At 33.5% G+C, this 6,377-nt stretch overlaps 1 long non-coding RNA gene across 1 annotated transcript; it reads right to left on the minus strand.

Annotated features, from left to right (window-relative positions):
- Positions 1 to 914: 914 nt before the first annotated feature.
- LOC118763536 lies at positions 915 to 6,167 on the minus strand. The gene is made up of 3 exons (XR_004999294.1): positions 6,149 to 6,167; positions 3,624 to 3,626; positions 915 to 1,007 (listed from the first exon to the last, which is right to left on the minus strand). It is a non-coding gene; the product is annotated as an uncharacterized LOC118763536 (long non-coding RNA).
- Positions 6,168 to 6,377: the final 210 nt, after the last annotated feature.

The following is a 6,377-nucleotide window of genomic DNA, read 5'->3' on the forward strand; positions in this document are numbered from 1 at the left end:
GTCAAATTCCACCGAGTTTGACTTTGCCTTTCAATAAATTAAGTACTAGTTGGGGTCGATGTAATCGATTGGCCCTCTTCCCCAATATTTCAGGCCTTGTCCCTAGTAGAAAAGAACAAAGTATTTGACATATATCTTCGATGTTATTTAAAGCAAGAAATTAATTAAGCACATTGGGAATGCCTTTCTTATATTTTAAAATATTACCATTCCATTTTGACGTAAACCTAATGGCAAAATTGACATTAGAAGATCTTTTTCTCAGAAGAAAGAAAATTAAAAGAAAAAAAAAACAACGCAACAAATAATATTTATGAACACAACACATAAAAAAAAATAAGACTGAAAATAAAAATGAGAGTGCGAATGACATTTCCACAAAGCAGCGTAGCATAACAGACAAGAGGTGTGAAAAAGCGCTAATACACGTCAGGTAATTCTGTCGACAAATGTGGTGAAATATAACAATATGAAACTTTGTTTTTAACACAAAAAAACCCCCAAAAAACTGAGAACTCTCTAACAATTGGCAGCATCAACTTAAGCTTTGCAGAGTTTTGTGCACAGCACAGGTGTCAGCCTATACAAGCTTTACTACCCACAAATGTGTGTAATATATATATATATATATGTATATATATATATATATATATTATAATATATATATATATATATATATATAATTTATTTTATAGAAGGAGCTTCTACAGGACTAGAACTGTTTCATTCAATTGAATGAAACAGTTCTAGTCCTGTAGAAGCTCTTCTATAAAATAAATTGATTTACTCTGCTATGTATTGAGTACTTTATTTACTGTGGTTAACCCGCGAACCAACCCGGGACCTATATATATATATATATATATATATATATATATATATATATATATATATAATGTGGTGTGTGTGTGTTTCTCTTAATTCTTTTACTTGTTTCAGTCATTTGACTGCAGCCATGCTGGAGTACCGCCTTTTCGTCGAACATATCGTCCTCAGGACTTATTCTGCTAAGTAACTGGGTCATAAACACACCAGCATCGATTGTCAAGCGATGCTGGGGACAAACAAACACACACACACACACACACACAGGCACACACACACACACACGCACACACACAGAAAGAGGCACACACACACACGTACACACACACACGCATATATATATTATCGATCATGTAAGAGAAAAAATGAACCCCCCATCAAAGGGTGACCCCAACTAGTGGAAAGTTGACTGTGTGCAAGTATTTTATATATATATATATATATGTATGTGTGTGTGTGTGTTTGTGTGTGTGTGTGTGTGTATGTATGTATTGAAGTGAAAGCATGTTATAAAAATAAAACTACCGAATAATAATAATAATAATAATAATAATAATAATAATAATAATAATAATAATAATAATAATAATAATAGTAATAATAACAACATCGAAAAATAACTTAAGAATGAGAATCTAGTTTCGAAATGTTCCCAAGACAACTGATGAAGGCTGGAGTGTATATCAGCCGAAACGTTGTGTTAACAACAAGCAAAATGAGGACAAATGTCTGCCAAATGTAAATAATGTAAATAACGTAGAGAAATGTTTTGTTTTAAAATGAGCCCAAAAGGCTAGAGAAACTATGAAATGCTTAAGACTGCTTGGGAATTAAATTTGTCTCTTGCGCAAAAGGTTGAAGAACGCCACAAAGAGGGTGAAACACGAAGAGAGGCGAGTGGAGGGAGAGGGATGTCAGAACATTAGACGTTGTTGAGAAAATTAGCAATTTTCTACATGTAGACCACCGAGTGTCTATATCCACAGTAACGATACAGTTTGGTGTGGCTGTTGCAATTGCGCACAGTTGTTCATGAATATCTGACCACGCGCAAATATCCTGCAAAGTTTGTTTCAAGATTGCTCAATGCCGAATATCCAGGTAACAAATTACTCAGTAGAAGTGGGTATCAGAAATGTCTCTCAGCCTCCATACAATCCAGACCTTGCTTGCTGTGAATTTAGTTGTTCCCTAAACTAAAGAATAACCTCAGATGCAGTCATTTTGATGATAAAAGTTACTGTGACAAGGGGGTCTACTCATTTGCTAAGTAACAGGAGAACTACCACAAGAGCATTGATGGCAGATGATCTTACTTGGAAAGAGATTAGAATTTTTTTACTTCTTTGAAGTTAATAAATATGACTTCTGAAAATGCCTGAAAACGTCTGGAGTTTACTAGTATGATACATATGAAGGAGGGATTCAGTTGCAAAATTTCCAAGAAATTGCACTTTTGGAACCATGGGTTAAACCTCGAAGGAAAAATGTAAAAGCTTTTAAGTTTATGTAGCTTACAGTGAAAGGTAGATATATAGATTTGAAATACCATTTGTAAATACACCTGACAAATTCCTTTTGCATTTTGCTGTGTATGTTGTGATTATCACTAATGGTTAATTCGTTGACGTCACAGATCTTAATAAGTGTCATCATTTCTCGTGATATATCTTTAAGTTTACGCAAAAACCTGCACGATTCTTGTCTACTATCAATAAACATTATTATCATTGAATCTTGGTCAAGTTTCATTTTTTATCGGAAACCTGTTATGTTGAATTTGATATTAGATTGCATTGTGTACCCTATCACATCGCCTCTAGGATTTCATCACCTCTACTTTATTCCGAGACATAACAATTCATATATTTCATACGCCCAAAGTGAAGGAAAACCATTATTGTCCACTAGAAAACCAGAAAAAATAAACTCTTCGCTTCCGTAACAAATGCACAATAGCTATATATGGTTAAATGTTATCGAATTCATATCAACATTTATGGATGGTATCAAATATTTATAGAATATTCAACTTACAGTGAATAGATCCATACTCATGTGGAATTGATCCACATCGAATGAATCCTTTAGTTCGTCATGCTTCTTGCCTATGCATTATTATTTTATTTTCGTATGTATTCATTTCTACTATAAGTGTATATATTTCTTTGTTTCAAACTAAAACGAGTGACAGTTTGACAGCATAAATTAAGTATAGTTTATTTCTATATATATTTTCGTAGAATACGTACTCCAATATGACAGTTCCTAAAATAAAGGTGGCATCAATTAGAAAGTGAAAGTGAAACCTATATCGAAAGTAAATGGCTGCGTTTTACGTACTTCGCATTTCATATTCTCATTTATTTACATTTTTTTGCGATATTTTTATGAGAACCATATTAAAAAAGTCAATGCTGAAAATGATGGCGATCACGATATTCTCCGTACAGTATTTTAAAGTCTTCTTTAATTTCTTATTCATAATTTGGTCTTCCGTTTAATACTTGTTATTTTTTTAGTTCTGTTTTCACCAGTAAATTAATTTTTGTATTTTTATAAGCTTTCTATTTATTGTCTATTGAAAACACGTGAAAATATATTTGCAGGCAATATTCGTGTCGTTCTATTCATTTGGATTTCATTCGTGTATAAATTTGGAATATACAAAATTATTATATTTTAGTCGTATGTTTGGATGTATGGTTAAGGAGTTCCCGTCGCAATAAAGTAGTCTCAGTCCCACCGCCTTCGCAGCACCTGTATTCCCTGACCTGATAGATTTGGTAGTTGAAAACTGTCTGGAAGCCACTGGGATGTATATCTATCTATCTATCTATCTATCTATCTATCTATCTATCTATCTATCTATCTATCTATCTATCTATCTATCTATCTATCTACCTGTCTGTCTGTCTGTCTGATGTCTGTCTGTCTCTATCTATCTATCTTTCTGTCTATCTATCTATCTGTCTGTCTGTCTATCTATCTACCTATGTATGTATGTATGTATGTATGTATGTATGTATGTATGTATGTATGTATGTATGTATCTAGCTATCTATCTATCTATCTATGTATGTATGTATGTATGTATGTATGTATGTATCTATCTATCTATCTATCTATCTATCTATCTATCTATCTGTCTCTCTGTCTGTCTCTGTCTATCTATCTGTCTGTCTATATCTATCTATCTATCTATCTATCTATCTATCTATCTATCTATCTATCTATATATCTATCTATCTATATATCTATCTATCTATCTCTCTGTGTGCTTTCATATGTATGCGTGTTAGTGAGTATGTGCGTGTCTTTGTGATTGCGTCTTTCTTCTCACCACTCGGCAACAAGTTTTGCTCTGTTAAACTTCATAGTAAGATTTGAATTCAGCGTAAGGGACCGACAGAATAAGCAGGAAGCAAACTTCAAAAAAAAAAAAAGGAAAAAAAAAAGAATTACGAAGTACTGAATTGGTTTTGATCGAGTCTACCCCAAAATGGCTGTCATTTAATGACTGAAACAAACAGTATTTATCTATATATCTATTGACCTCAATACAGATATACACACGCGCCACACACATACATATGCGCACAACATACACACAATCATATATATAATATATATATATATATATATATGTATATATATATATGTATATATATATAATATATATATCTATATATATATTATATATATATATATATATATATATAGATATATATATATATATATATATATATACATAGGTAGATAGATATAGATATACACACATTAAGATTAAAAATTGCTTAACAAAAGTACAGTTGCCATCCTTAATAAGTGAATTTTCTTATCAATACCTGTAATGAACTTTAACTACATTTTTTTTATGTTCGCCTTCGACGTGGTACAAGGACAAACATAATCTAGTAAGATTCTATTTAAGTGCTGGCAGTAACATTTCCACTTTCCCGTCGTAGAGTACTGATGAAACTCTTAGATTCTAGAAATTTGTCACTGAACATAAATAGTATATTTCATAAAAAGCCTCATCTTGCTTATGGTTTTGCCATTTTTAAGTCTCCTTGTCAATAATTGAATAAGTGAATTTCATGTCAGCCATTGAAATAATACTGGTGCGTTATTTCTCTCTGACCGAAGCCATGAATTCGATTTTGCTTTCTGAGCAGTTAAAATAATAACCACCAACAAAACTATTTGTACATGTCATTTCGCAAGCTGTCTGCAGCAAGGGACATTGGTAATGATGTGTTAATACGTATTTAGTTCCTTCACTATAAAATAAATCATCGTATCTAACGCGTGAATCTATGACACTTTATTCTCAGCAGAGACTACATCAGAGACTATAATTAATTTACAAAAACATCCGTTTACATAGATATTTCAACATGTGTGGGCATAGATTGCCAGTAAGCGTGTAATATTTATTAATTTGGTGATACTTATTTCGAACACATTTTCCAAAATTGGATTTATCTCAGCTAAAACTGTTAGATTTAAAATAATGCGGGTCAAATTATTTTACGTGAAATGAAATGCAATTTTATTGAAATTGATTGTAATTAAGGTAAATGGAATGAAAATCCAATATTACATACAAACAATAATATACTCACAATGTGGAAGCGCGTGGCTTAGTGGTTAAGGTGTTATCACCATGATCGTTCGATTGTGGTTTCGATTTCTGGACCGGGTGACGCGTTGTGTTCTTGAGCAAAACACTTCATTTCACGTTGCTCCAGTCCGCTCAGCTAGCAAAAATGAGTAACGCTGCGATGGACTGGCGTTCCGTCCAGCAGGGGAACACATAGAAACCGGGAAACCGGGCCCATGAGCTTGGCTAGGTTTTAAAAAGGGCGCATTTATTTATTTATTTTATATACTCACACTAGAATATATATATCCAACTAATTTATTAGCAATAAGTGAAAGTACATGGTTTAGTGGTTAAGCTATTCAGTTCACGGTCGTAAGATCATGAGTTCCATTCGTGGCGGCGCCTTGTCGCCTTGAACAAGATAATTCATTTCACGTTGATTCAGTTCGCTCAACTGACAAATGAAAGGGTCAACCTTATCACATTCTCTGTCAAGCTCAGTCTCACTGAGATCTACGTTAAGGTTGCCGCGCATGTGTCGAGTGCTCAGCTGCTCCTTTACTCGTTTACTTGTTTCAGTCATTTGACTGTGGCCATGCTGGAGCACCGCCTTTAGTCGAGCAAGTCGACCCCAGGACTTATTCTTTGTAATCCTAGTACTTATTTTATCGGTATCTTATGCCGAACCGCTAAGTTACGGGTATGTAAGCACACCAGCATCGGTTGTCAAGCAATGTGGGGGGACAAACACAGACACACAAACATATACACACACATATATATAGTATATATATATATATATATATATATATATATATATATATATATATACATATATATGACTGGCTTCTTTAAGTTTCCGTCTACCAAATGCACTCACAAGGCTTTGATCGGCCGGAGGGTATAGTAGAAGACAGTTGCCCAAGGTGCCATGCAGTGGGAC

Source organism: Octopus sinensis, linkage group LG5 (genome assembly GCF_006345805.1).
Source record: "Octopus sinensis linkage group LG5, ASM634580v1, whole genome shotgun sequence".
NCBI lineage: Eukaryota > Metazoa > Mollusca > Cephalopoda > Octopoda > Octopodidae > Octopus > Octopus sinensis.